The sequence below is a fragment of the Triticum aestivum genome, chromosome 2D, assembly GCF_018294505.1.
Source record: "Triticum aestivum cultivar Chinese Spring chromosome 2D, IWGSC CS RefSeq v2.1, whole genome shotgun sequence".
Lineage (NCBI taxonomy): Eukaryota > Viridiplantae > Streptophyta > Magnoliopsida > Poales > Poaceae > Triticum > Triticum aestivum.
In genome coordinates, this window is record NC_057799.1 from 203,062,171 (window position 1) to 203,075,292 (window position 13,122).

The window sequence follows — 13,122 nt, forward strand, 5'->3', positions numbered from 1 at the left end:
CTATCTGCTAGCATGCCCTAAGAAATACAACAGTTCCACAGATATCTCCAGTGCTTTTCTATTCGAAACACAAGGGCGCTAAGCAAAGAGAATTTCAATTAACGAACAGTAGGTGCTTTTTCTTCCTTGGCCCATCTCAGTGATATGTAGGCTCTCAGCCCTTACTTGAATCATCCGTCCTCCCTACAGAAAGAAAGCGATTTTATGCCCTCCCGAAGGAAAACGTTTGGGCCGGCTGGAGCTCGACATGGAGTAAAATGTAGATGATCTCCGCAAATTGGCGAGGTAGGAGGACGTGGTTGGAAGTTTTTTTACACGAGGCCTTGCGCAAAAGACGAGTACTTCAGAGCCCACCAGGAAAAGGATATTGGTTCGCATCTCTATATTGATCCGCGGCGCTTCTATGAAGTTTTCCTTGTCTCCGATTTCAAAGCTGAATGGATGACTGAATCTGTCGAAGCATCATTCGATATTTGCAGATTGACGTAATGCTATGAGGAGTTAGAGTCTTCTGCGGGAAAGACATTTCTTGTAGAGTTTTGTAGATCTTTTTGCTCTACTTTTTCTAGTATTCCTTACATAAGATCTCGGAAGAGCCGATGTTTCCTTCCGTTCCCGGTAAATAGGAATTCTATATCCTCTAGCTCTTCGTGACCTGTTGTGTCTGCCCTCGACTTAGCCGTCATAGAATAGAAAGGTTTCTAACCGTTGAAAAGGATACTTCTAAACGTTAAGGGGCGCTCAACCTTCCACTCAAATCCTTTTTACCAGAAGGGAGCTCGCCTGCCACGACATATAAGGGAATAGGCAATGTGTGGAACTAGATCAAGTTTGATCTGCCACTTACACTGGAAGGGCAAGAACTAATGCTTATGCGTATTCTTCCACGGCATATAGAAGGTTAACTACTCCAACTCGATGGCTGAGAGAAAAGTGAAACCCTAGCTTTCCCTAGAATCAGCTCTATACTATCCTGCCCCAGGGGGTTTTTCGGAGACATTGAACCCTAGATTTAGAAGCTTTCCCAAACAAACCTTTTGACCAGGAAAAGGCATACCAAAGATTTTTGGAAAGACACATTGAAATGGAAGTTCTCGAACCTATTCCGAAGTAAGTTTAGGATGAGGTTTCTGATCCGGTTGGTGTTCCGACATCCCGAATCGAGGTGGCTCTAAACTCAGGTTTGCCTACCTCTCTAGTTATAGAGGGAGGAGAGGGGCTTCGTCTTTTTAGGTCTCTGAAAAGCTAGTTGACATGTGCGATCCAATCAAGGAGGCAGTACTTCTGCCTGAGTTCCTCTGGATCCTACTCGTCGGGATTACCGTGCTCCCGCAGGTTGTTCACCATGCGTTCCATAGCACTTTGACTTTATATCTTTTACCATCTTGGAATCATGTAGATGTAGATTGCTTTCATCGCAGGGTCATTCCTGAAGGTGGCTTGTACCAGCTCTTCGTCATCATAAATAGCAAGCCACTCCTTGTTTATTACTCCGCCTTTTCACTCTCTCATTCTTAGTTAACCATTTCATTCTATTGAATCTGTGGTACTTTGAGTTTTGAACAATAGTTAGAATTTATTATTAACCGATCCCCCGCCTTTTGACTTCTTTCTCTCTTTCCTTGGAAAGAACAGTTGTTTATTAAGGCCGCTTTTCTAGAATCTACTTTGAAAGTGGAAAATAGGTCTCTTCTTCAATGAAGGCAGAACTATTCACTAAGCCAACAAGTTAGCAAAGGAACTTTTTCTGGTCTTGCTGCTTTAAAGCGAACGAGTCTTCCTTATTCCTATGGTCATTAGAATAACCTATTCATCCTCTTGGCCACTCTGAACTCATAGGTAGTTGTGGTTCGGTTTACCTTCTTTCGCTTTGCCTTGGGTTCGGTGGTAGTAATAGTCCTTCTTTAGCTCGCTCCTCCTTTTTTGGGTTCCCTAACTGTCTGCTATTGCTAAAGCTCAACCTATGCCTCCGGCAAAGGCAAGGCGGAAAGCAAGCTAGTGGAATGCAACCAACAACAAGAAGCCCTCAGGTCATGAGAAAAAGGTATGGATCCCTATTCCTTTCTTTTTATCCGACTGGAAGCAGTGAAAGAACTTCTTGATACTTTTTTATCCTCTAACATAAACCCGTCAATTGATACATACAAGCCGCATATATCATCTATACTATCTATCCTTCTCTCTCTTCTAGAGTCAATCTAGTATTCTTCTTCTTAGAACTTGAAACAAGGTCCATCGCAATACCCAAGAAGTAGTGGCAATTCTCTTCCCTTTGCTGCACCTTGTGCTATATATCGAGTGGACCCTAACCTATATCTACTTGCTTCGGCCTTTAGATATCTGCATTCTCTGCTGTATCCACCTTGACTTGGTATTCAGTGCTCTGTTCTAGAAGTCTGTAACACCTGACCTCGAACTCCATTGGCTCCTTACGGGATAAGAAGATAGATTGTACATTCGATTTTCCAAAACGTGAGTGGTTTGAAGCATGTTTCAGTGAAGGAGATGATGATTGTAAAAGGAAACTGGAAAGCAAAGCGAAACGGAAGAGATCAAAAGCGATTGAAGTGACTAGTTGGAAGTTCCTGAAAGCAGGGAAAGCGATAGTTGACTTTTCTTGAGAAATAGGGACCCAAGAATGACAAGTGGACTAGTATTCATAGGGGCCTTTTCTTTCGAGAAGGCTTATCGGATACTATGCTGGCCCCAATGCGAGGTAGTTTCCTTGCTTGTAAGATCCTGATTGCCTTTATGCTTGAGTTTCAGCATTCCTTTACTCCAGTCAACTGTCATTTGACCAAAACTTGACAACCAGTCAATGCCTAAAATAAGATCATAACCTTGTACATCAAGCACCCTAACTTCTCTTTCAAATTCAAGGTTTTGTAACTTGAATTGAAGGTTGTCACATTTGGTACTGGTCAATAACTTACGGCGAGACGAGCAGCAAAAAAATAAAAAGAACATTAATAGGTGGAAGTCTTCAAAACTTACTTGTCAGTTCGGTTGTGCCTTGATACCTATCTATAGCTTTCCTAGCGACTTTGTTTACTCATCGCTAGTAAGACTGTCTGCTGATCCCAGGAGATCAGGACTCGTACAAGTATCTGACATGATTAGGCGGGGACAGGATTCGAACCTGTAGTCTTCAGGTCATGAGCCTGATGAGTTGACCAATTCCTCTACCCCGCTTCTTCCCCTAATCTTTCTTTCCCTCTTCCCATAAACATTGATTCTCTCTCCCAACCACTCTTAAATATGTGAAATACACGGAATCGATCCAAAACTACAAGCAAGGGAATCAACTCTTATTGCCGTAAAGGAAAAATAACCCCTTTCCTTTATATATATATACAAGGAACAAGTAGCCTTCGCCACCTATTCCTGAATTAAGGGAACGCGAGAAAGATTTCTCTATGTCAATTCATAACAAAACAAACGGACGACTGAATCTAAAGTCTACTAGAGAGAAGATTGGCTCGAACGTCAACTACTGATTGCTCTATCCAACCAGCACATACCGTTTGCTATGATATTGTCTTGCTCATATTGTTTTATTGCCCGGGCATTGCTGCGGAGGAGTGAAATGAAAAACTCTTCTTGAAGAAGAGGACTCTTCTGCTTGATCTTTTGATACGGTGAGGGAACAGGTTTTATGCGTTCTTTGAGCAAATGGGGAAACAAACTGCTGATACAGAAATCTTTCACTTTTACTGCCGAAGGCACAAGAGAGACTATAGCTAGGAAGGATAAGCAAAGGAATCCAGATTCAATCGATTATTTGAAGCCAAGGTCTCGAGCTAGTCCATCTTTCTATACGAATTTCTTTAAAGAATACTTCTCTTATGATCTACTACGAGAGTGTCAAGCGACGATGGAAGTTGAGTAACTGTCTTGGAAATAGGTAAGTCGGGCACATATTCTAGTTCCGATTCTAGGCTATCTATAGAAGAATGGAGTGTTATAAATTCTACTATTTAAGCTGTTGGTGCAGAGGTAAGCAAGTCAGTCTCGGGTGGGAAGTCAGCACTATCAACTCAGGCGGGTCTTCAGTCCAAAGAAAAAGAAAGCAGTGGTCTGTACTTGAAAATAGGACTCTACTTTTTGATTGAAATAGGACTGTACTAGCATCTGCAAAAGGCAAAGCATGACCTATCGTGTAGTACTTCGGGTGTCGATCCACAGGGAAAAAATGGGAGAACTGGTTGGTTTGCACAAGTTCAAATATCTTGGCCTAACCTAATTTGTAGAAACCTGCGGCCTAAATTAAAGACTAATTCTAAACTAAAGAAAATAGAAATCGCCTAAGGCGCGTGCGGCCAAGGTCTTCCATAGGAGCTCGAAGGAAGAGGTTCACTACAGCCTTGCTTGTTAATGGGTTTCTGACTTCACAGCAGAGTGCTAGACTAGGGATAAGCTGGATACTGACTTCTTTCCAAGAGCTCCATCAGCCCTGCTTAGCCATACATCAGCTCTACCATTACTATATGCATTCTACCTACGCTTTTATGGAAAGAAAGAAGAAAGGTTGGATGGTTGATCCACACAAATAAGAGATATGTAGGCCCAACCTTCAATTGCAGATAATAGCAAGCCCCCTTTGCGGAACAGATGTATAGAGGAAAAGGGTGACCCACATCGCAAGGGCTTTCCGATTGTGTGAATCAGAGCCCAAGAGAAGATCAATTCATTAGGAGACAGGTATCGATGCTTGCCAGCAGGAGAAAGATCACTAGGTTCAGTCTCTGATCTGATCAATAGGGTTCCCTAGGTACATTCCATTTTCTGGAAATCCAGCAGGGATAGTAGCTGCCTTTTCCAGGGCAAAAAAACAAGTTAGGCTATCTGAGATTTGCTCTTTTTTCCAGCTTTTTGGAGTGAAAATAAGGAGGGACTTGTGATTGGTTTTCTACAGGGAAGAGAGATACCAAGCCGGGCAACTTCCCCTACTAACTACTAAACACAAAATCCAAGGTGACCCAGAACAATTATTTCACTTATTTCTAGTTTTAGAAGGACCTTGTGTGCGGTTCACGACTCCCGGTGCTTAGAGATGCAGTTCACTACAGCAGTGGTAAGAAAAGCAAGAAAACAGGTATCAAGAGATGGAAGTGAAAGAAGAACTGTTGATCGACCGGTGGTTTGGGTCTTGCCTTTTAGGATTCGGATTCCTATTGAATTGACTTTGCCTTTGCCGAGGAGCAGAAACCGAGCCCTTTGATTTGATCCAGTGAGTGACGTTACGAGCAGAAGCCTCGACAAGTTGAATCCGGTACCGAAACAAGGATGACATTATTGAATATATTCTTCTTTCCTGTGCTTTGCCTTTCCCGTTTTCCGTACCTTTCGTAGTAGTTACTCGCCACTAGAAACAGGATTCATGAATTCAAACTAAAAGCAAAGGTATCGCTAATTCCATTTCAGTGGAAATATAGGGATGAAAGTTTCTCTCCTACTGATTTCGATTGCACATCTAATGAAAATATATGCACATGAATGTACAAAAGCAAGGCTATCCCCTTTGCCGTTACCGAGGATCTATCTTTGTCCCTTGATTCGAAACCGAGGAAAGCGTGCGCTCGACCTCCTGGAAGGAATGCAATTATTCGCTTCGTAGTCCTCGTATGAATTCGCTATCGCTCCGAATCGTGGGATCCGTTGAGTTCGGAGATACCGTTGTAGGAAAACAAACAAGTGAAAGAAGCCCTTGTTCCCACTCTTCTTACCCCCCACCTACCCGGTAGGTAAGTAGGGGCCTCGGTTTCTCTATTTGCTATGAGAAACCTACACAAGTAAATTTCTATTTCGTGCGCGATCCCAATCGTGGACTTTCACAATTAAGTCGATATGGGGTTTATCCTTCATGTTATTTAAAAAATAAAGGCGTCACCTTGAAATGCCCTCGAGGACCTGGTTTTTTTTACCCGTTTTTCCTCGCTCGCATTTTCCAGGTTAAGATCCCTGTAAATTTCTTCCAATTTGGTTTCGGGCAGCTTACGATTTCGACAGGATCTCAGAACATTCTTTATTTGCTTTTTCAACAACGAAATGGAGGGTACTTCTGGGTTGGGTGGGGTGCGGCTTGCGGATGGCTCCGACCGAAACCCATCTTTTCCATCGCCGTCTTGACGTCCCACTTTGTTTTTTCGTGGATCATCATCTCCTGGCGTAGTGGAAGCACTCGACGAGGCCTCTACGACAGAAGAGATTCTTCCCCGTTTCTGCCCGGACGATTCCATCAAATAAATAAAAATAAAAGTGAAGAGGAAAACACATAACCAGAAGAAAAAGATATCGTGATGTAAAATGATCATGGGGACACATTGTTTTTAGGACCGACAATTTCCTGCACTGCTTAAACCAAGAAAAAGATACATACTAGTTTTCATAGGTAGGCCTCTCTCTCCTAGAGAATAGGTTTTTCCAAAAACTACCCATGGGATTTCTTTGTCTTTTCCTTATCTTTTGTCCGGTGAAGAATCTCCTGCTGCAGAGATAAGATGAATGGCTTTGAGATACCATCACTCGTCATTGCCAAGGAAATGAATTGCAAATTGGCTACTTATAGTCTACACTTCCCCTGATTCTCCACGATGACCCGCATTCATTGATTGAGAGAATAAGCTGAAGATAGATCCATTGCGATATTGGTTTGGAAGAGAAGCCGTGGAGACAGCTCATTGTTCCTATGTCCGGAATTGTTAAAGAATGAAGGTACCCCGTTGACTATGTCGGGTAACGCCGACTTAGGTTATCCCTAAAAACACTATCAACCACATCATAACCGTTTGCTTCCGCTTTCCTCGCAGAGTTGGTTCTAGCTTTCACCGAAGGATCTCGATCGATGCTCGCCATCAAAAGATATGGGGCTAGCTGCTGCCCTAGCCGGAAAGAATGGGAGAGTGAGCCATTCATACTGAAAAGAGTGATTCATTTTTGAAGTATATCAAATTCAGAGGAAAGAGCTGGAAGAAGACGACGGGATTGTTGATAGATCCCCTCTACATCCTAACCAAGAGGACCAAGTGCAAACCTCTGTCTCCTTTTCTCGCCGGGTGGAAAGGTTATTCTTTGCCAGTAGTGCCCTCTGTAGGAAGAATCGTAAATGCCGGAGGACGCGTTCAACATGAATTGTCACTGTGGAATGAAATCACCTCTCGAATCGAGCAAGAAATGACTATTTATTTGATAATAGCGACTTATCACAAAAACAACCAAGGGTCCATCGACCCGATTGAAACTGTCTTCACTGCGTTGAATTGAAGGGAACTACTATAGAGAGTGGAATAAGCTACAAGGCATAACACTATGAGCTTTTCTTTAGATAACCTTAATCACACCAGCTTTTCCTCATGGGAGGGTAAAGGAAATAGGAATGTATGAAATCTATCCCAATAAGAAATGCGGAAGGTTGTCAACTAGAAACCTGTTATCACTCTCTTCTTCCGATCGTTCCATCAGTTTCTTGTAAGCTTGCTTCCTCCGATGATCGGTTGCGGCTAACTTCTCTCTCTTCATCTCTCTGAGTTTGCTTCTTGGTAGTAGTTACCCCTGTCAGAACCTTTGTCTACTCTTTCGTATAAATACGCTGATCTGCCAGCCAACCGAAAGTAGAGAACCACATTGTATGATCTGGGGCAACTCTCTATGATAGCAGCGATTTCTTATTCATTCAGGGCGCCCATTCATGTGTTTTTAAAGAAAGGATACCTTGTGATTCCAGATTTCAATAGAGATTCGATTCCTCACATCTAAGGGAAGACAGAAACAAATGCACAGACACATTATCCGAGGGTGTCACCGTTTGCATCGTATCAGTATCATAAGAAAAGATTGATTGTTGTGAGTGATTTTACTACCCTTCCAGACTTAGCAGGTAATGAAGCTGCTGACGAGGGAGGAAATGTCCGTTGAAAATAAAGCGAACCAGTGGGGCTTAAAAGTCACTCTTTGAATAGTTTTTCAGACCGTTAAGTTGTCAATCTTTCCAATGATGAGGCTCCAAAGTTTATTACATTTCCAGGTCTGCCGAGGACAACACTAGATTGATTGCTTACCGACTTTCATTCAGATACCAACCCATCTTTTTATCAAAAGCATGGAAACTATCTAATCGAAGATAGAATTCACGCCTATGAAAAGTAAGCAATTTCATCATTTTCCTTCGCAACACAGCTCACTCAATTGTAGAGATACCGAACAGTTTGAGTGATCGATCGACCTTGTCGCACGATGAGCCCATTCTCTCTCTTCCATCCCGCCTTCTGAACCGAACCCTGGAGAAAGACTTCTTGAACAGAACAGAGCAGCAATTCTAGAAACTTCCATTTTCCATTGATCTGGGCGTTGCTATTAAAAGTGGGTCTACCCGCCCCGGCGTGACTCACACTTGACCAACCACTTCTATCTAAGAAAATACTTAGGTAGGGTCAATCTCCCTTCGGGGTTTACGCATCCTAGTCCGAACCATTGGATCGATCAGAAGAAGAAATGCAAAGGAATTGAAAGGTAGAGTAAGAAGCATCGCCCAGCAGAGTGATTGAGGGAGTCTTCCCCAGCCCAATGGTCTTCTTTTTGTTTTTCACTCTCCTATTTTGATTTTGGAAGAGTTCTACTACTATTTCAGTAGTTCTAAGACCCTTCCTTCCCTTTTCAAGTGGTCGCTATCCCTCTCGCTCTACCCGTCCAGAGGGAGCCCTAGTTTCAGCATAATAGCCTCGTTTTGAAGCGCTCGCTTCATATGGACGTACGTCGAACAAAGGAATCTTATTGGCATACCCACCTGCTGGGCGTGGTTCACTTGACCGACCAACCGACCCAATAGTAGGAGTAGGCGGCTGGCTTCTTATGTGAAGAGAACGGATGGAGAAACAGATGCGCGAAAGAACTAGTCCCTTGGAAAGCTTCGTTTTCCTAACCCAACCTAAGCATAATGAGCTGGTTATTTGAGTATCGAAGCTGTCGAGTGTTCCATTCTTTCGTATGTAGACCCCAGCGAAGAAGGAAAATCAGAACTCGTCGAACAGAAGAACCGAGTACCATAGAATCTGAAACACACATATGCGAGTTATTAAACATACCATTCCTATTTCTAAATAACAACATATTACCGCAGCGCTAAGAAAAGGGTTTGAAAGCTCTAAGGGTACGATAAGTGGAATGAATCAAACGAAGTGCATCATGAGGGTTGGGGATTTAGCATACGCTCTACTATCAATTATAGGTTCACCTATGCCCCAAGAAAGAGGTGCATAGGTGGAATTCAATAGATTTAAGCAACTTCAGTATGCGGGTAGCGATGCTTTTTGGAATCCAAGAGAACTTTGAATCGAAGGAACGACCAACACAGCTGGCATGGCTTTGTTGAATCAGGATTTGATGACAGGAACGTTGTTGAAATAACTTCTTTACCCCTCGTAAAATCCTTTACGCCTGATTTTAGTACTAACAATAAATGGCTAAAAACATCCTATTTTTTATGGTAAAATATGGAAAATCATATGGGAAACGAATAACGAATAGAAGTAGCCTAGCCTTTTCTTTCAGTCTCGGTCTCTAGATTCCCTTGTTCTTACTGTAGCTAGCACTTGTTATTGCAGTCAAGGAGCCAGGAGCCTTCAATCATATTTGAGCTTTACGCTCTTCTCCTTCTTGGGGGTCGGCCTGTAGTAGCAGGCGAGGACGAGGCCGAACAGCTGCCGGACTGCTCTAACTGATCTTCTCTCTCTTCAGAAAAACGAAACCTTCTCAAAGACTCCCTTTGCACTGAGAACACAATTCAGAACCCTCCTTCTCACAAGAAGGCAAACCTTGTACGTTGATCGAATCTTCTTTCACATCCAGAAGAGAGGCTGTGGGCTATCCGAGAGAGTGGTTCAGGTGACTACCGGAGTCATTGATTAAGCAGGTCAGATGGGCTTAGTAGGGCTCGAACCTACAATATCACCGTTATGAGCGGTACGTTTCAACCAATTAAACTATAAGCCCAATCGGATCTCTACATGCCGGGAAGAGCGGATAGAAAGAGGAGACCTTTGCTCTATCTCCTTCTTCCTCTTCCCGGGGCCCCGGAGGGGTTCTTTGGCAAGCCCTATTAAAGAAGCTAAGTGACTTTCGTCACTCAAGTAGTGAGTTTGAGAGTGACCGTTAGGGCGACCACTTGTACTTCTAGGCCTTGGCGACCTATATGTTACGCAACACAGCTTCACTCGATTCAGTAAATCAATAGTTCAAACCAGCCCACTAATAGCTTAGATAGTGGCCCTTCCACTTTGGTATAGTTGACCCTACCTATTGACTCAAGGTTCATAAGAAGGGGGAACCCAGACGTAGTGGGATGTAGGCTTCAGTTGTTTTGGTACTTTTTCACTACGTCTTATTATTTGTTTTGTAACCGGCTTTTCACCGGCAGGTCAGTAGGCCTTTTAGAAGGCGAACAAACAAAAGTTCTCCGCGGGCGCTAGCGCTATCTTGTTCACTTTTGTCAACTGAAGTCGCGCGTAGCGCCAATTAGCTGATAGCTGATAGAGCGCGGAGCCCCTTCTCTAAGCGAGCAGAGCCATTTCTTTCTACTGTCGTCAAAAGAAAAAGAAAAGTACTAAAGGCGAAGGGCATTCTATTGTACAGCTACTTTGGTATAGTTACAAAGGTAACCGGTAGGTGACTGTTGAATCGACAGTAGTTACGAAAGGGGGAAATAGCTCAGTTGGTTAGAGTGCTGGTCTGTCACGCCAGAAGTCGCGGGTTCGAACCCCGTTTTCCCCGCCCGATCTTCCTCTTCCTGCCCGACTCATTTTGAAAACACTGGAAGCTGCTGATCCCAGCGTAGCATTCAAGACAATTGTTCCTTCTTCGGTCTCCCTCCACCCCTTCGTTTGTTGTGGGTCTCACCGCAGGCACTTACTTAATGAATGAGTGAAGATCTTCCTTCCCCCCTTGTGTCTTACCAAGGACTGAGTTCCCACTTGTGGCGAAAAAAGTATACCATCCCACCCGGCCTAACCCGGGGGGTTAAGGTTCCTCTCGGAGACTGCCAGTCTACAAGAAGCTGGCAGAGCTTTAGCCATTGGACCACATCCATCCATCCTCCTACCTAAAGACGCTTTTTCTTGTTCGTTCTTCGAATTACGCTAGTGGAGGCTAATTCCTTCCGGCTAATGAAGATACTACCCCAGTCTCAGAACTTTTTAGACTTTCTTACCTGTGTTCTTCTCAACTAAGAGAAGGGCGTGCATCTACAGCAGTGGTATTATCTTCCTTTTTGTTTTTGCATCTTTGAATCCTGGTGTGTTGGTTAGTACCAAAGCCTCTTGGCTAGTACAGAGTTGTGGTTTGATATAGCTACTAGAGAACCTGGAGGCACTCTCTGAAAATAAGTATTCTTCATATGACATGTGAATAGACAACTCCTGGTATGCTCATTTCATTCCTCTTGGACCTAGATCTTCACTTTCAAAAGTGCAGAATTGATGTACCAAAGGCATTTCAAAGGAACAGAGGGTCCATCTTTGAAGTGAGAGACAATTGGTTTCAACTGTGTCGTAGGGGTTGTATTCGTAGACCTGCCAGGCGGGAGGAACCACCGTCCTGGGTATTGAGCATGTGAATCATGTTATTTTGTAGGAATAGAGATTCTCAGCCATCATATCTTGTTCACCCTTGGCCATGTCTCCTTCCGAGAATGAGTTGGTTTGGGGAGATCATTAGGTTATTGAGATCGAAGTAGTGAGGCTGCTTGAGTGCCATCGAAAACCCATTTGAAATTGCAATGACATATTGAAGTAGTAGTTCGTTCAGCACCCGATTAGGTATCTGGAAATAGTTCCTTAGCTCTTTTCTAGTTCGTTAATGACCTCAGCAGTTGAAATGGAATTGGATCCCGTCTTGTTAGTTAATAGAATCTAAATGAGATTGAATGGAAATGTTGGTAAACCGAGGGGCGCATCATACTTTTCAATAGATGTTGGGGTTCCTAAACCATAAGGATACTCTTTTCATAGAACAAGGCCTGCCAATCGATCTCCTAGGCTATAATCCAAGGGATAGCTTAACATGCATCTCCTAGATGGAAGTGTGCGACAATAACTTTGAGCTCCTGTAGTCTTTGATCCTTGATCTGAAGAGGTAGGCAACTATGATAAAGAAGCCAAGGGATGAAGTGATTGTGGTTGGCGTGTCACATGGAAACTAGATAGGTGGAAGCTATTTTAGACGACCTTGCGGGTCATCCTAACATTGAAATGAAGCTATTCGAGCAGACAGTGAATAAAGCTATGAATGGGGGTAGCTTTATGAGGCATAATGCCGGTGTGCACTTTTCTTTTCTCAAACTGTGGTTGATCCTCTCTACATCAGAGGTCAACATTTCTTTGCAATGAACGTTTATTAGGTCTGGAAAACCTTGTTAGGTGCACTCGTAGGTGAGCTCAAAGCGAGGATTCATGCGTTCTTTCTTCTCAAGAAGACAGAATGATTGCTCGGTATGATATTGATTCTTAGCCAGGGGTTTGGTAGCTTATGCCCCCTAGTTTGCAACGTAGAGCAGAAATGGTTGAAACGGCTCCCATTGTGTGTGGGAATTCTTTCAAATGTGCATGGCCTGGCGACTGACAGGATGCCCCTGCGAGTGCTATTCCATGTGCTGGAAAACCTCTTTGGCACATCTTTCGCGATCTAGTTAACAGCACTTTAGTGACTCATGTCTTCTCTTCCATGGCTTAAACCTGCTTATTATACTAGAAACAATGGAATACCTAAAGTTGGATATAGGTGAGGTGGGACTTAAGAATGCCTTGTCTGGAACATCTCTTCAAAGCAAGAATTAGCGTATAGAAAGGAAGCAGCATTTCCTTTCAGCTGCTTTTAAAAAGTCCCCGGGGATATAGCCCACTTCTCATTTCTCAACACCTGCTCCTCTTCTCTTTTCTTAAGTATAAGAGGGATAGGTACTTATTCCTGGCCGGTGGTATCATTGCCGCTCCCATCCTCAACTCCAATCTCTGAACTATTTTTAGGTAAGTAAAATCTCGCCATGCCATGGGGCGATTTCTTTTTTCATTCAACCTTTAAAATATATCTGTTATTAATAAAAACACTCTGTAGAGAAGTGATAACCTTAGCACA

General features: G+C 43.3%; 2 non-coding genes across 2 annotated transcripts; one reads left to right on the forward strand and one right to left on the reverse strand.

The window, feature by feature from the left end:
* Window positions 1-3,118: 3,118 nt before the first annotated feature.
* On the reverse strand, window positions 3,119-3,192 carry TRNAM-CAU (transfer RNA methionine (anticodon CAU)). The gene has a single exon. It is a non-coding gene; the product is annotated as a tRNA-Met (tRNA).
* A 7,498-nt stretch (window positions 3,193-10,690) lies between these two features.
* On the forward strand, window positions 10,691-10,764 carry TRNAD-GUC (transfer RNA aspartic acid (anticodon GUC)). The gene has a single exon. It is a non-coding gene; the product is annotated as a tRNA-Asp (tRNA).
* The last annotated feature ends 2,358 nt before the right edge of the window (window positions 10,765-13,122 follow it).